This window comes from Cupressus sempervirens, chromosome 1 (genome assembly GCF_028749045.1).
Source record: "Cupressus sempervirens isolate cs-2001-9-10 chromosome 1, ASM2874904v1, whole genome shotgun sequence".
NCBI lineage: Eukaryota > Viridiplantae > Streptophyta > Pinopsida > Cupressales > Cupressaceae > Cupressus > Cupressus sempervirens.
The window spans coordinates 590,707,355-590,727,017 of NC_143118.1; positions in this window are offsets into that span (position 1 = coordinate 590,707,355).

Below are 19,663 nucleotides of genomic sequence, written 5' to 3' on the forward strand. Positions count from 1 at the left end.
CGGAATGCTCAACCATCCATTGTACATGTCACAGGGTATGAAAGGCTAAAAGAATATACATATGTAAAAATATAAATACATCATCCTCTTCGGATCTATGATACAAAGTACAATAAAATAAATGAAACCATCCACCATACATGATACATCCATCCATCATAAAAGATATAAACATCCATCACAAAATACAACTATCGATCATAAAAATACATAGATAGAATGAAAGGAAATGCAGACAAGGAAGCTCCAGCCACGGTGACTACGGACGGATCTCAATGCTAAGAGTGAAAAAAGCACTACCACCCAATCGCGTGGAACCTAAATGGCCCACTCCCACCGCGCTAAGGAGATAGTCTCAAGTCCCAAACAGGATATCAAACCATGTATCAAAAGTACTCTTTAAGTCCAAGAAATCCTAAAAGCAATCTAACTCATAAGGTTCTAAGATATGTCAACATCTAATTCCTAGAGGCACACAAGACACATAAGAAACCTACTATGTAAGCAGGCAAGTGTCATCACACGAATTGCATTGGAGTTACCCTGGCAGTCTCTTAGGACACCAAGGTCCCTAGTGATCCATATGCGGCCACTATTATCCTCTTGTACTAACAAGGCATACTACGGAATGCAAGGTTGCAACCAAGCATTCTCTCTACTCTCATCCTAATCTGTACTAGCACTCGAGGCATGGGCGAGAACATACAAAGACTATTTTTAGGTTCATTTTAATCTCCATTTAGTGTAATGTTTTCACTTATTAAACACCTTACAATGGGTTACCCTCAGAACCACTTAGGGCCCTCGGCCCCCATTGCAAGCCACTTTCCAACACTACATGTAGATAACCTATCCTAGGCTCATAAAAACACAAATCAATAATCATATAAAAATCACCTCAGCCCTATACAAGCGACTGGAAAGCATCAAAAGATAATCCACAACAATCACATCAGTTCTCTACTAGCAACTGGAATGCATCCCAAGACAAATCACAATACTCATCGGTTCTCAATGAGCAACTGGAAAGTATCTCAATAATATTGATCAATGACTCAAAATGATAAGTCAAACATGTCACAACATGACATCACCAAGATCAAAGCAAACACTTCAGTCCTATCAAGGCGACTGGAAAGCAACCCAAGTATAACTGATCGAGGACTCAAAAATGGTTAAGTTAGATATCTCATAGCATAATCTTGCTATTCTGTAAAGACACTGAAACATAGTAACCAACAATATAAACACACTCAACAAAGAGCATACCATCACATACCATGGTTTAAAAATAATCAAGATTGAGATCAACATCAGCATGACATCACAAAACATAAACCCTCGAGCCTCTAGTAACTTCCTAACTTTTAAGGAGCCCACATAATAAAACCTCCTTTAATATGAGGTCCATTCTTTTATTCATATTTTTCTTTTTCTTCATATCAACCCATCTTATTTCTCTATCTACAATCCACTCACACTTCACGTCATTCACTAACTCTATTTTTACTGCTTTCAATAAACCATACCGTCAACACTTTTTTTGCGGTCACCAGACTTCACCACATCATTAATTTGCATGCGGCCGTATACTCTCAAATTTTTAGTTACATCAAATTTTACTCTTTATTCATTTTTAGTACATAGGTTTCGATATTTATATATAATACTGCATTACATGTATCGTATAAGTCTTAAGCCAGTTTCTCATTCCTATGCCAAAATTTTAAAGTGTGGACACTTGTCAAATTTTAGTGGGGGCTCGAGAAAGTGTATTAATTTCCAAATGTCATCTCCACGTTATCCAAGTCATGTCCATGTTATAGGCTTTACTTTGGCGGTAGTTTGATATTTTTCATTAATTTTTAAAATCTTTTTGTATTTGTCGTAACTTTTCATTGCAATTTTAGGAAAATATCACTTGTGTGTGACATGATTGAAAGGACTAAGAGTTATTGCGAGAACCCTTTAGATTAAACCTTGATGTCCTTCATAATTAATGCACGATTATTTTACATGTCGAATGCAACGGAGTCTTGTTAAGGGAAGTGGTAATGGCATTGTTCAGAAAGATCAATTTGAAATTTCAAGAAGAGGGAATTTGCAAAGGTAAAAAGGGAAAAACTTATCAAAGTGGTGAGAGTGGAGAAAATCAAAGCTAGACATTTTGAGATTAGGGGATAGTTAAAGAGGTATGAGCTAGTCATTCATAACATTTTACTCATGGATGTTGAAGCAGTCTGGCGATTTCATGCTTGTGGATGGATTGGCTATTTCTTACAATTAACCAAGTACAATGAAGAAGTGGTAATGAAATTTATGACTACTTTTGATGAAGGGGAAGCCATAGAATGGGGACTAAGAGTGATTTCTACTAAGGAGTGGCTAGCAAAAGTCACAGGATTACCAACAGTAGGGGATCATTATCCAAATGAACATGATGCTAGGTCCTCATAGGCACAGTTCACTTAGCCAGGTGACCCTCAATTGGACAATACAAAGCAAGGGTATAAAAGGTTTTATCTTCCAGCTCCATATCCAGAATTGGCAACCCACATTATCAGGTTTTCGAACTTGCATGCTCATCATTTTAAGTTGTTCAGTTGTATAAGGCATAATATTCAAATTAATGTCCCCAATTTCCTTTATAATATGTTGTGTATTAGTGCTGAAGAAACTCAAAAAGTAAATGCAAATTCTATCTCTCATCATGCCCTTATCAAACTTTTAGTTAAGAGGTCTCTTAGGGATTCTTCCCCTATATCATGGTTAGAATTTGTTGAATTTAAAACCTTTCAGCCTCAAGCCAACTCTGTTATGAAAAATTTAGGAAATGAGGAAGAAATTGTCGAGCCGAGTCAAAATCTAGTTGAAATGGAAAAAGAACCCTCTCTTGATAAGCTTGTTGAGCCTATTTTAGATGATGTTATACTGAGCTCTTCTAGAGATAAAGGCAAGTGCAAGGTTGGTAAAGAAAGCCCCAATCTTGAAAAGGAAGCCCAAAACCCCTCTGTTAAAGTAACAAAAAGAAAAAGGTTTGTTCTTGCAACAACCATTCTTGCAACATCTACTCCAGTCATGCCTAAACCAAAGTGGACACATAAAACAATCAAAGCTAAAGAGATTCCTGTGCATAGAAGCCCTCATATACAAGGTCGAGCATCCCAAGTTTCCATTGAAAATCCAAAAGCCCCAATTTCAAAGTCTCACACACAATTAGTAGTTGAAAATATCCCAAATGATTCTCTTGTGCAATTGGAACCTCAAAATGTGGAAACAAATGAAAATGAACCTGTCAATGAGACATCGCAAGAGAATCAGGAAATGTGTAAATCAAACCCTACTACTGTTCCAGAAAAAGCCCCTAGCAATGATCAACCTACCATGCTATTAATCCTTGTATATTCTAATGTTCTCTTATACCTTATAAATCCTCTTGGTACAGCCAACATTTCTGGCAAGTTGCCAAAGAACAAAAGATGAAATCTAAGGCTCATGAATTTCCTTCATCTACAATTCAATCGATATTGTTTGGTCTATACAATCATTTCATTTATCAAAAAGCCTTGTGGAGGCAAGAAAGAGACCAAATGCAGAAGACAATATTTGACAGAGATGAAGAAATTGAATCATTAAACGAGCAACTTGAAAAATAGAAATAGTAGATGAATAAAGCTTTAAAGCTAGCTGACCAGCTAATGGCCTGTAGACCACCCCAAAGGGTGTATGCTATTTGTTTGAAGGAATAGTTTTTGTTATTTCAATTGATGATGACAATAAGAAATATTGATTGTGAATTTAAAAATGCTCAAGATTTTTATAAAGTGTATTAGACTTTGCCTTCATGGCGAAAGAATTTGTTGTGTGAGCTCTATTTGCATAATTTTATAATTCCACATGAGACAGAGTGGAATCCTTTGCTTTACATAGGGGATGTTCACCTCAGAGCTCTAATGTTTTGGATGCATAATGAAACAAATTATGATAGGTAGTTGGATACCTATAGAGATCTTGAAAAGTTTGAACCATTACCACTCTGAGCTAAATCCCATAAGCCTTATGACCTTTTGAGAGATTGGTTTAGATTAACCTATGGAAGACCAAAACCAGAAATCAAGGAGAAAGTGTTTGAAGAAAGGGAAAAGGTTTATAGAGAATATCAGATACTTCCAAACTTCAAACAATAGAGAGCAATTGTAGGGCATAGAAATTGATGGAATCGATTGCTAAAAGCTTTCAAGAAGGTTGAATCACATAGCATTGCCAATTTTGAGGCAACAATTAATAGGGTGTCTAAATATATGCAATTGGGAAGACAAATCAGAAAAGAGTTATGGATGCCATTAACTTTTCAGCCTCCTACCCTTCTTTGGCCTCTGTATGAAAATAATGCTACTAGACTAGACCCATTGGTTGAAGAACACTTGGGTGAACATTGGAGACACACCAAAGGATATTTCTACACTTTTTGAAGTGGGAACCAAGGGAAGACTACAATGGGTGGTTTTAGAGCCATGACAAAGGAGTACAATGCTTTAGGACAAGCATTTGCATAGTAGGGGGCAGATGATGAGGCATATTAATGTCTCAAATTTGATATAATTTTTATATAGCTTGAACTCACTCTTAGAGCCTTGTGAAAAACATTTCCAACACATTTGTTTTAAATATCTTGTGAACTTATGCCAAGTACAGCTAGAACTTATTGAACCAATGGATAGTGGCTATGACATACTATGCTTAATATTATATATAGAATGCAATATTTCATATAAATATTTTTAAGCTATGTTCTAATATTTGAGTAAGAGTAGGAATGTTGTTGTGCATATGTGTTTTGGATGTTTCTAATTTGCAGGAAATGGAGAAGTAGTGCAAAGTGTGGTGATTACCATATTAAAGGAAGAAGTGATGAAAACTGTTCATGGCAAAAAATCAATTTTGAATGATAAGCCGCATCTGCGAGGAGAGTTATTGTTCTAGAAAAACTAGGGAGACCCGACTTGATGTATTACTTGTGAGCTATTATTCTATTGGTTAATCAATGTTCTATGTAATGGTTGACTTTCCACCTTCTTTTCTGGCGATGTTTGTTCACAACTTTTGTGTTATGTTTGTAATAAGTATCCAATCCTCTATATATAATGAAGAGGGGATCATCTTAGAGAAGGAGAAAAAAACATAAAAAACATTACTAGTTTGAGATTCAGAAGTTGCTCTTTTCTTTTCTTCATGAATTATTTAGTCATGTAATCAAAGAAGAATTTTAATGAGAGAGTGATTTTGGAATACTTGTTGTGTTCTTAGTTAGTTGAAGCCAACCAAGGGGGCCCACTTGGGAGGTGGAATAGATTTAGGTAGAGTAGATTCATGCCTTGCAATTTCTTGTTTTAAGGTAGATTTACTGTATTAGTCTTGCATCAATGTTATTGTGTAAGTTCCTACAACACTTATGGAAAATGATCATGGTGGATGTCTAAATTGTTAACTAGTTTAGAATTCCTTTTTCGAAGTTTTCTACAATTATCCGTTGTTATTCCAAGCATGTTTATTGTTCTGTATTAATAGTATAGATTCCTTTCATGCATTTTACTTTTTTGCAGCATAGATGTTAAGACTCTTAAAGGAACTTAGTGCACATATTGTGTTAACCCATTTCAAGTCCTATGTCCCTGGGTTGACAATTTAAGTGCATTTCATGATGGAATGGATAATTTTCAAAATAGACATGGTATCCTTGAGAGGAATAACAGTGTGATTATCTTCATCTATTATGGAACTATACATTGACAATGGAGAAATATTTTCTACTATTGCAAGATTGGAAGGAGTCATAACTCTGCTTGCACACTTAGCCTACAAGAATTTCAAGGTATACAGATGGATGTCAAATATGCATTTTTAAATGGTATACTTGAGGAAGAAGTGTAAATAGAACAACCTAAAGGATTTGTGGAATTAGACAAGAAGCATATAGTATGCAAACTGAAGAAAGCTCTTTATGGATTGAAACAAGCCCCAACAACATGGTATGAAAGACTACACAATTATTTGGTGAAGATTGGTTTTGAAAGGGCAAATGATAGTAGTGACCTATATTTAAAGACTAGAAAGAACAATAGAGTATTTCTATATGAAATATTTGTTGATGACATTATATTTGGAGGAAAAGAAGCATTATGTAAATCATTTGCTAATGAAATAAATAAGGAATTTGAGATGTCTATGTTTCGGTGAAATCAAATTCTTTGTTGGATTGCAAGTTTGTCAAATGAAGTTTGGAATTTTCATTGCTCAGTCCAAATATATCAAGGAGATATTAAAGAATTTTGGAATGGAAGAATCAAGACCGATGAGCACACCTATGTCTATAGGACATAAGTTATCAAAAAATGATGAATCTGCTAATGTGAACTAGACACTATATAGATCAATGATTGAAAAATTGTAATATGTTGTTCATAGTAGACTAGATATTGCATTAGTCATTGGGATAGTTGCAAGATTTTCATAAAATCCTAAGGAGAATCACATGATGGTATTGAAAAGGATATTGAGATGGTCGAATGGTATAGAAGACTATGAATTGTATTACAAGAGAAGTAATAGGTTTGAACTGAAGGTATTCATTAATTTTGATTGGGCAGGAAATATTGATGACAGAAAAAAAATTGGTGGAGCTGTATTCTTTCTAGGAAAGAGATTGGTTTCTTGGACAAGAAACAAACATAATTGTATTTTCCAATCAATAGCTACAGCTGAGTATGTGGCAACTGCAATGAACTGCTCAAACATTATATTGATCAAATAATTGTTGAAAGGAATGAAGGAAGAAATTACAAATCCAATGATTATCTATTGTGATAACTCAAGTGCTATAAACATATCAAAGAATCCATTGATGCACACTAAGACCAAGCACATTGCTATTATAAAGTATCACTATTTGAGAAAACTAGTTCAAGACAAAGAAGTGAAGTTAGATTATGTGCACACCAAAGAACAAATTACAAACATATTCACTAAAGCCTTACCTAAAGATGCTCACGAATATCTTAGAGGTAAATTAGGGGTGATTCCCCTAAAAAAAAAACTTAAGGAGAAATGGTGCATTGTGTCAAATGTGCTAATCAGAATATCTTACACATTGATGTAGACAAATATACTTTAGGAGATGCCTAAGGTAGTGAACATTAGTAAGAAGAAGACTGGCATAACAGATCAGTCATAGATAGATAACATAATATAGTTAGACATGCAAATATCTACATGATCAAGATGTATGAAGTAATTGAGTGTCTTTGACATTGTTGTCAAAGAGGGAGAGAATCATGAACAAGGGAGAATCATATACTATAGAGGGAGATTTTCTGAATTTGTAGATGAGGATCAGAATGAAACTAAGGATATTGTTCACTCATAGTGAAAATATTTTGGATTGTATGGTAACAAAGAGGGAGATTGTATTCCTATATTGTAAGATGTATTGAGGTGTCTCCATCAATGATAAAGAGGGAGATTATTGTAAACTACAATTGGAACAATTATTCTTTTGTCATTGATGTCAAATATACTGATGAGACATGTTGCTATCTGATCTAAATGTCATATCTAGTTTGATTGATGAAGAGAATTTGAGAGATTGATCATAACAAAAGTATTGAGAGGAAAGGTTGAGTTATGAAAAGGAAGTTACAATGGACATTTGATTAGTTAGACTTTGATAAGATAAAGTGATTGTTTATACCATTGATGTAAAGCTCAACTTAGTGATTGAGTAAAATTTAAGGAATGTTGAGTGATTCTAGTGTCAACTAAGGCATAGTAAGTGCTGAGAAAATTCAATGTTGACCGACATCAGCATCAACTGAGTGATGGTGTCGAGATCTATAGTGACCAAGTGATTAAGTAATGATTGAGTGCTAGAACTTAGTAATTGTTGAGTAATAGTATTTTGAATACATTTGAGGAATCATGTTTTCCATTCGACTTAGTTGATTTCTTGGGATATGGAAACCATGTTGAAGAAAAGATTGATGAGTTGGATCATCATTTAATTCAACTTGAGGATTAGGTAGAATACCTTTGATCAAATTCGATGGATGAGAAGTTTCTAGAAGAGGAAGAAGATGAACATATACAATGAGCCTGATGAACCAGATCATAAACTCTAAGATCTATGATGATCATGGAAAATGAAAAAGAAAGAATTACCTATTTAAGGAGGCCTAGAGACAAAGAAAAGTGCATACATGCATGAATGTATGAGTGTGAGAATGAAGAAGGAAAAGGAATGCTTGCACAGATTCTGTTGATATTGATAGGTGAATATGAGCAAAAGTCTTAAGTTTGATGTGAAGAAGGATGAATGCTTGAAGGATTGCCAAGAAAGTTAAGGAACATAGTTGACAAGGGTACTTATCAGTAATCAACACATGAATCAAACAATAATATGAACCTATAAAAGTGAGTTGTAAACATATAGATAAAAACCCTATTGTTTTCTTTCTAATAATTGCAAATAGTTTGTATTGAAATCCTTTTAATCAAAGGTTGACCTAATAGTCTATGTAAATCCTTTAGTAAGGTGACATTCTAAATGGAACGATCAAATTCCTCTAATAAGGCCACTCCTAGTAGGGTGATTAAATCCTCTAACCACATTACATTTAACAATGTGTATTGCAACCTTTAATAGGGTTGGCTCCTAACAGAGCTCACTTCAAAAGAGTTAAAAAGTGGTGACATGTTGCTGGTGGTTTTTCCCAAATTGGGATTTCACGTTAAATCCTAGTGTCAAACTTGTGATTGAATGTTTTATGGTGTTTTACATTTACATTTCTTATATTCAAAAGATTTTTTTATAATAGGACACTGGATTATTAGTAATGTTGTTTATCAGTATACAGTAGAGACCAAGTTACAATAGGATGAGCATGATAGTGGATGTTTAATTATTGATTATTCAAATGGTACTTATGGACCTTGACTAATTGATTTAACACCGCCCCGCAACCACCCCCCCCCACCCCGCCCCCCCAAAGTTATTCTAAATGTTTCTAACAATTTTCAACAATATTTTATTCAAATAAAAAATAGTTCTTTTCTATTGAGTGTATTAATCTAATTAAAACACACCCATAGACCCTAAACATTAAAACCTAACTAGAAAATATTTAAAAAAGGAAAAAACAAACAAGAAAGGCATATTTTTAGAGTTTTTGGATGTCAAAGTGCTAAAGGTCAAAAAGGCCAAAACCCAAGCACTTAGTGTTATAAACCTTAAAGGATAAGAGATTGTAGCTTCAAAGTTGTCAAGTTAGCAACAAACCATAGAATTTTATAATCCTACTAGGTTGAAAGGCCATGAACTCATGTGTATTTTATTATGTCTTTGTAGCTTAGAGGTTTCAGACTCATTAGAGTGAAAAGAAGTTTTTGAGACTAAAAGATCAAAATGTTGAAGACACCTATAAGTTGGACATTTGACCATGCAACAATTTTTGTAGGCATAGGGTCTTTGCAAGTTTGAAAGTTCCAAAATAAAGACTAAAGATTGAAGATAATTAGCCAATGACACAAAAAGCTTAGGCTATGACATGGAACCCTATGATGATGAACATTCATAAAACAAACAAAAAATGAAGAAGAAACAAATAAAATGTACCTAAAAGAAAGCAAGAAGGGAGAGAATCTATGAGCCAAGTGATCCTGATTACGATCAAAGAAACTACAAACAACAAGAATATGAAGACAAAAGTTGTAGTAGTGATCACAACAAGAAGACCAAACTCGTAGAATGACAAAACAATTCCCAATGACCACTTATATAAACCCCATAGGTGATGATGCCATATGGTTATCCCTTGAAGTAAACTTTTCAAACAGTATAGGTTTTAATATATTATTATATTATTATATTATTTTTTATTTTAAAAAATCTACAGGATTTAATTCCAATTTAATTGAAGAATTTTCTCTTTGACATGAAAAATAACAAATAATGCAAACATAATTCAAAAAAATAAAATCATATTTTATATTAATACTTTTCTTATTTGAGTATATAAAAAAAGTACAAAATGGAGATATGAATTTAATTTATAATTCATTTCAATTCAAATAACTATTAATAAATTTAGAATAATAAATTACAAAACATGTCCTCTAGACACAAAGTTAATTATCTATCTTTAATTAAAAATATGAAAAGATCCTTTTTTTTTAATTCAAGTTATACTTACTAAGAAATATTACTCATTGAGATATCATGAAGAGAAAAATGAAATATTCAAAACATTTGATTTTTTATTTAAATGTTAGAAAGTAAATTTTAAATATAAATATAAATGTAAATCTAATAATCTTGAAATTCTTAATGATTTGTGGCAAACAGGAATAAACTTTGATGTAAGTGATGTTACTTGGGCTAAAAATTGAAATTGACAACAAATCAAATATATAGATTTTACTGAGTGAAGCTAAGTCATAGTAGGTGTATTTGTGGAATATAAAATAATCTTCTCATTTTTAAAATATATTGCCTTAAATTCCTTTTTTGTTAGCCCCTCTGATACCCAATGAATACTCCCATATCCATTTTTCCTATATAAATTCACAGTCCCCTCTCCTAAAAAAAGTTATATCTCCCTTATTTAGGCAATATATGGCCCTTTTTCTTATCTTTTTTAAACCCTCCAATATGAATCTACATGGTATTGTATTGTCTCTTTAGTGAAGACCCCATGAAATCAAATGAGAAATGACATGGACATGCCAATTTAACCTTTAAAAAGCCATTTTTAGGAACAAAACATTGAAAATTAATATTTTTTCACATAGACACAAAAAAATAGGACTAAATATATGGGTAAGTGCAAGAAGTTGGGTCTCACTATTGGGCAAAAAGTGGAAGTGTTTTTACTATTTTTGAATTTTCTTGTCAATTGATGTCAAAATTTAATGCATTTAGATAATGAGTACAAAAAAATTTCAGAAATAAAAATTGTAGTGTTTAGAAACTACTTTTTGAACATGTAATTTATTTGTAAACCCATATGATAGATTTTTTTCTTCTAGTATGAATCTTTAAAAACCACTTTTTCAAAATGTTTGTTTGAAGACCATACCACACTTGTGGATGAACACAATCATTTTAAACAAAGTTACCTAACACACCAAAGATTGATAATAATATTTTTTCTTAATTTTTCATTGAATTATTATTATTAATTTTTAATTGGCTATAAAGGTAAATCTTAAAACTTCTCATGTACGAACACCATAGTTTGATCAAAATTTAACTTTTTTCAATTTTTTTTTTAACATCAAAAGAATTATATGTAGATTGATGACATATAAATTAATTTAAGAAATAAAATAAAATAAAAAAGTTATTAAAGTTTTAATGAATTTCACTATTTTACATTTGGGTACCACCTTTGATTAAAAAATAATACAAAAAATAGTAAATAAAATCATAACACTAAAAAATTTATATTTCTAAAATCAGGGCAATGAAAGCTATAATGAGTTTTTATTTCATTAAAAAAGTTAATCGGGAAGACCCTCTGAAAATTATGGCAAGGCATGAATTTGTCAGTTAAATGCCTTAGCCAAATTTTGAGAGGTCAAGGCATAGGTTTGGTCTCACCAAGCCTATCCCAAACCAAAATTTGAGGGAGGGAAAAAAAATCTCACCCCATGTAAAAAATGGGCACCCATTATTTGAAATTCAAAAAACAAATACTTGTTTTGAAAAATTAAAAGCAACATTTAAAATGCATTCAAAACCCTCTTAAAAATTAAAAAATTTAACTTTTTAGAAACGGGTACCCATTTTTTCAAAGTTAAAAACAGGTACCCGATTTTTAAAAGATGGGTACCAGTTTTTTAATTTTAAAAAATGTGTACCCATTTCTAAAAATTCAAATTTTATTATTTTTTCAAAAATTGGTACCCATTTTTTGAAAATAAAAAATAGGCACTCAATTTTTAAAAAAATGGGTGCCCATTTTTTAAATTTAGGATCAAGCACCTGAGCCTAAAACAGGTACCCATTTCTAAAAGAGCATGATCTTAATCTGTGGACTTCTGCAGAATTGAGACCCAACTTCTTGCTTCTACCCATAAAAGCTATTAATTCACTTTAAAAAAAAAAAAGGAAAGCTCTTTTACTCATTGCTTTTATTTATTATATACTAAATATAAATAAAAAGTGGAGCTTCCACATGTCTTATTCATTATATCTTTTGAACTTAGTTAATTAGATTTACTCCAAATAAGTACATAAAATTTACAATTGCATCATGTCTACCCACTAAGTTATCTTTCCTAATACCCATCTCATTTCATCAAAAATTAAATAAAAATATAAAATATACATAGAAATTAAAAGAAGCTCTAGTTCAATTACATATAAATCAATACTATTTTTTTTCACTCACTTATTATACCTACTCATGTATATGGGCGAAAAGGTTAGGAGTCTTATCTTGGGAAAGTTCATCAAAACTAAATTAGAAGAGTACTTCCTTCCAAGTCATGAAAGTGTCTTTTTGTTATTTAAGAAAAATACCTTAAGACTTCTAACTAAATTGGTACTACCATAGACATTATTGGTTTGGTCCTTTAAGTGTAATTATGATACATCTCTTTTTCCTTTTTGTAATATTGACATATCAAGTATCTAAAAATTCAACACAATTAACATCACACACACGATCTAGTCTAAGTAATATGTCATAGGATAATTCAAATGATCAATGCTAATATTATGTCATATAATATTCTATCCTAACAATAAGGAAATCGCAATGCATTCAATCATCACATCAAGATAATACTTTTTCACAAAAGCACAAATAAGGTTAGATAAACACCAAAAATTCCAATTCCTTCATGAAATAATTGATTCTCTTTTCCTTTCATCTTCCAAGATCTTGAATGGATGAAATGTGGGTACTTCCAATATTTTGTAGCACAAAACACAAGGCTATGGGAGAAAGGAGATGATAGATCTATTAGAAAGTGATAATGGGTGTGATATGATGGTGATGGTGTAGCTATGAGATCTTAGAGATTGTACTACACAAGGACATAAGTATGCAAGCCCGCTAAAGAATAGAGATCAAAATAGCATTAGGACTCCAAGACTACATAAGAACATGATGTCATAGAGTTTCTATATAGCATACGATTGTGAAGGAGAGAATTGAAGTAGAATTTTATTATTATATAGAATTATAAAAAATCAATGAGTGAAATTAAGAGGTGATGTGGGATTGAACAAGATTGAAGGATAGGTAGGGTTTTGGTAGGAGTGAAGGAGATTAAGAGACAATAGAAAATGAGTAGCTAAGATTGAGTGGTAGGTAACAAACTATTAGATTTAGGCCTAGAGGTTAAATGAAGAGATATGTGACAAGTGATGCAAGCTCAAAATTTAGGAGTTGATCCATGTGATTGCAAGTGATTGGCTAATATGCAGAGAAAATGATTTAAATTTTATAAAACAATTAGCTATAAATAGAAGAATAAGGAAATGAAACAAATAGGTAAATCAATCAATTTATTTAAGTCGCATATTTTTTGTGATGTCTTCACATCAATGAATATGTTCTTTTCAAATAATGAGGACCTTTTCTTAGAGGCACATAGGAGCAAGAATCAAGATTATTTCTTTGGACGTGCTACATTGGTGAAAAAGTTTGACCAAGGGTGTCTTTGCATTTCACTGAGAAATGATCTCTCCTCTTGTAGTTTGTATGGGGCTTTTCGTTCACTTCCCCCATCTAGGTTCTTTTTGTTGTGTCAATGGTTGAGCTCAATCCCCATATTCTGTGCAACCCTTCCACCATGATATGTTGTTAGTCACTATATGCTATTTCATGGGTTGAGCCTAGGCTCCGGTTTTGTTTACAACCTTTACTTTTATATATGTGGTTGATGTATATCTCCAATTATGTATGCATCTTTTTTCAATATTATATATGCTTAGTATGTAATATCAAAAGAAAATCCATTACTGAAACCAAAAGTTTCTGTTGCTCCCCATCCAAAAAATATCATATAATCTCGCCTTCATTGTCGTTATACGCTTGTACCTATCATTCTCAAATAAAATAATTCATTAACTATGATATCGCTGTCCATATCAAACTTTGGAGATTTTCCAGTTACGTAGGTTTACAGTATAGCTGCAATTTTCTGGATTTTTAAATTTTTTTATTGTGTTTCTGTCGGTGACATTTTGGATCCATCCTTGACAGTTGATTCCTTGTTCTGATGCATTGATTTTATTAATATCAACGTCAAAATAAAAATAATCTTCCTTTTTACACACTCCTCCTAATTACTTGTACATCATTATTAAACTATGATTATAATGAATTGAAACCATCATTCAAGAAACTAAGATATAATATTTTAATTTTCTTGTTTCTGAAGAGTTAAGGCTCCATGTCTATAAATAACTTTAAAGAATTGGATGTTCATTTTTGTTTTCATTGTTAATTTGGACATACTGTTAAAGTCAATATGTTGAAAGTTTTTGTTCAACTGTTCTTCAAATAGAACGAAAAACCAAAAACTATCGTCACAAAAAGAGTGAACAACAACAGTATGAAAATCAACACGTTGACCCCAACTGCACTTCAAGATCTTCTATATCATATGTTTTTTCATATGTAATAGTCTACGCACAGACCAAACCTTCAATTGTTTATTCACATATCAAAACCAGCACGTGGGTTGTGATTTGCTTAAAATATAAAGTGATGGACATAATTATGTTTTAGTTAGTATACATATGCAACACTGTAATGTGGATTGTTAAAGACGATGATTTTCAAACTTGTTATCAGAATTTAACTGTGTGATATTCAAACCGTATTTCAATCATGTTATTCCAATCAACAATGCAATATAATCAATAATCTTACACTACTCTCGGTTATCATACATAGCAATCAGACAAAGAATTGGGTTAGATGGTCGTTTTGAATTGAAAGTTTTTAATATTAAAGCAGTTAAAATTAAGAGCTGGCTCAGAACAAGGGAGAATCTGTTATCATTAGACAATCAGCAGATAAACAACTAGCAAATTTATGGTCGAAAAGAATATATTAAAAACCCATCCTTCCAAATAAAGTGATTATCTGACAGTAAACTACAATCATCCATAGTAATATCCAAAAGCAGAAATGAAATTAAAATACTCCTAAAACAATTAATAAAGTTTTGAATAAAAAGTTACTAAGGAAACTAAATCTTAAAATACTTTTGGGGTTAATTTAATACATACATACAAATTGACTCAGTTGCATAATGACAGGAGAGATTATTTTTTATTAAATGAGTAAAATAATTTTTGAAGGGTCTTAGAAAATTCTTTTTTAGTTGGAATAGTTATATAATTTTAATACAGAATTAAAGTTGTATCGAGTATACAAATCTGACATGATAAGGGATGATATTAGGATAGTGTCCTTAATAAATTTGGTGGAATAGATACTCTTCATATATTGTCCTTTATTTAGCCTAGGTACATGCTCTCATATCGATGACATAAAGTAACTTTATAGATGAAGATCCCTCCATTAAAAAATGCTTCTTAAAATAAACAATGCTTGACATGCATTTCAAACAACACAATTATAGTCAAGTTGTCGCACAACAACAACTCAACAAAAGAGACCAGCCCAAAAAAACTAAATGGTCAGCAATCTACATGAGACCAATCTCTTGCTTAATAGTATGCAGACTCAAAACATGTGAATTGGGAATAGAGATATTGTATGGATGGTAGGACAAGAGATGTTAGTTTTCAGCATAGTCAAGTTGAATGATCTAATTCAATAGAGAAACATATTTTACAGTCGAAAGGAAGGCCTTCATAATTAAGTAGTTAGAGCCTAGGATCTCGCCTCCACCATAAGGACTTGATATCTAGATATAGAGAACCTTGGAAATATCAATGTTAACCAAAACACCAATATGAGTGACTTGGCCAAAATTTAAAGAAGTGATGTCAATCTTAAGAATATGACCATTTGCTTTGACAATGTAATAAAAGAAATAGATACCTTGGAGATGGAGAGGGAGAGGGGGGGGTGAGGGACATGGAGTGAGAAGGAAACCAATGCTTGGGATGTAGTGCCTACCCTCGTTCACATCTTTCTGGACATATTATTGCTATTATTATCCGACTATGTTAGACTAGTTTTATGTTGATGGTTAGTAGAATTGTTTCGAGACTATCATAAATTATGTTATGGATTCAGTTGATGTATGATGAGATTATTTAGACTCTACATTTCATGTATGCATGATGATTATTACATTGCTTTTAGTTATTGATGATGATTAGTTAGATGGTTTATTATCACATGTGTTTTATTATGGATACTTACCCCATACTTGCATGTGTATGGTGTGCGTATTTGTTCTTATATATGGCGTTTCTGATGTGGTTAAGAAATGGAGTCATATTCACCTGCTAGTCGAGATCTACACGGTGCACCACTTCTTGCCACTGCCTGTTTAGCTTTATATATATATACACATAATACATATATATATATGTATATATATATATATATATATGTATATGTATATATATATGTGTATATATATATATACACATATATATATACATATACATACATATATATATATATATATATATATATATATATGTATATATATATATATATACACATATATATATACATATACATACATATATATATATATATATGTATATATATTTATATTTATTGTATGTACATGCATGGTTTTTATGCAGGTTGCAGGTATCGGGTATCGACTTTTTTGAATTGCCAGGATGAGCGTACCCTATCGCACTATCTCAATGGTAAGAGAGGGGAGATAAATTCTCAAGTCCAAATCCCAAACCCTTAAACCATTTGTCCTAGAGAGATATGACAAGTATTTGGATATTTTACCTTTCAAATGTGTCAGATGACATAATTCGTGATTTTTAATCTTTTAGACTGATTTTGCATGGACTGTTCTATGATGGGTTTTCATATTTTATCTTGGAGGTCTATGGTGAATTTTTTATTAATTAAGTCTTAAATAAATAGATTTAATTAATAAATTAATTATTTGGAAAAAATTAATATAATATCATGATCTTTGATATTTTGATTATAATTAATTAAATAGAAATTAATTGAGAAAATAATTAAATAAAAGAAATTAATAATTAATAATAATTATAAAATAATAATAAAGTAATAAATAAATAATAATAATAAAAGTTATAAGAGAATTAAAATAAAAGTTATAAGCTTGCCTAGGAGTAAACACACCTCTTGATTGCACATATGTCAACAACACAGGAGTTAGTGCACCAATTAAGCACATGGTGTCTACAACCTTATGATTCATCTAGAAGGTTGGAAAAGACTCATGCTTAGTTGTCAACACCTTCTGGTTGTTTCTAGAGACATTCTAGGTGCTTCTTGGGAATTCTTTATATTCAGGCTCTCTTAGAAGCTTAGGGAGAGCATTTGGAGAGCGTGTTTGGAGGACCTGGGAACGTGGGAGAAGGAAGGAGCTTGCTCTGTAGTTTCTGAAGAGAAGCGAATTAGCATCAAAATTTGGGTAGACACTTGTGATTTTACCTATGATATTTCCACTTCTTCTACTTATTGTCTTCTTCGTGTCTTCTGAATACTTTCTGAGGATTCTATGTGTGAATGTTTCAATTATTTTAATCTTGTCTTGGATATTTAATTCTTATGTGAGAAAACTCCTCATGCATAGATCCGAGAAAATTATGGGGCTAGGGTTAAAATTTATAATCAAACCTATTAGAAAAATTATTGAGTAAATTTAAAGAACAATTATTTCAAAGGAAAATTCTTATGGTTTAGAAAGCCCTTTTTATTTTAAAAATTATGTATTTGTTCTCTTTTAAAAATTACGCAATTTTGCATACATATATGTGTATATATATATATATATATATATATATATATATATATATATATATATATAAGAAAGAAAATCGCTATTAAATCGCAGTTGAAAAAAAATTAAATTCGATTTCGCAAATCAAAAATCATTTTTAAAAGAATGATTTAAAAAAATATATATATATAAAAGTGGGGGGGGGACGAAACCCATGCCCCCATACCCACTGTCATAGCAGTGTACCCGCCGCTGCAAGTATTGCGACGTTAGGGGTACTTGGTACCCGCTGACGTCGTAGGCCCTGCGACTGCAGGGTCCCTATGTACTGTGGGAGTATATATATATATATATATATATATATATATATATATATATATATATATATATATATATATAGTGTTTTCTTTAAAATATGTGGGTTGCGGAAATCGGTTTTTATATTTCATTTTTTTAATAATGTTTTAAAATGTTATTATTATGTTTATAATTATATATATATATATATATATATGTATATATATGTATATATATAAACATATAAATATAAATATATATATATATATATATATATATATATATATATATATATATATATATATGTATATGTATATGTATATGTATATGTATATGTATATAAGTATATATGTATATATGTTATTAATAATAAATAATTATTATATTGATAAATGATTTGTATTAATAGATCATTTCTTTTAATAACAAATTATTTTATAATATTATAGTTGAACAATATAGGTTCAATTTAATTATTTTAATTGATTTGTATTATAAAGAAAAGAGGATAATGAAAAGAACTGGTAAATTTTCATTTACTAATTAAATTTGATGGGGGTCATTTTCAAATAACGTTTATATAAACAAAATGTCATTTGAATATTTGGAAAATCAATTCTAGAGTTATGAGAAATTTTAATCAATATATGGGTTAGGAAAAATGTACAAAATATTTCTCCATTCAATATCTAAATTTGAAAATGAAAACTGAGACCCCCACACATTTTATTCAACTATGGAATTTTTGCAAACCAAAACATGTGCTTGCATTGTGTATTCTCTATGCTATCTTTTTTGAGTTTTTGGGTTGACTAGTGTTGACCAGTTATAGGACGTCTACCAGAGGCTTGGGGGTTGTGATTTGTGATGTCATGATGATGTCTTGATTCCGATCTTTACAAACCCAACCATGGTTATGTGATGGTATGCTCTATGAAATGTTGTATTTACTGATTGTTATTGCTTTTCAGTCTTCTTGTGTGAAACTGAGATTCATATGTATGAGACATTTGACTTAACCATTTTGAGTCATCGATCAATTATACTTGAGTTACTTTCTAGTCATTTGATGGAATTGAATTGTTTATTTGATTTTGATGATGTCATGTTGTGACATGTTTTGACTCAACCATTTTGGAGTCTTCGATCAATATTATTTTGAAATACTTTTTGGTTGCTTATTAAGAACCAATGATTATTATGATTATCAGGGATACATTCAGTTGCCAATAGAGAACTATTGTGGTCATGATTATCTATGATGTTTTTCAGTTGACTCATGGAGATTTGATGTTTATATAGTGGATTATCTTTTGTGATTTTGAAATTTATGATTCCACGAGCTTAGGGTAGGTTATCTACTTGTAGTGACGGGAAGTGGCTTGCAATGAGGGCCGAGGCCCTAAGAGGCTGCCAGGGTAACTCA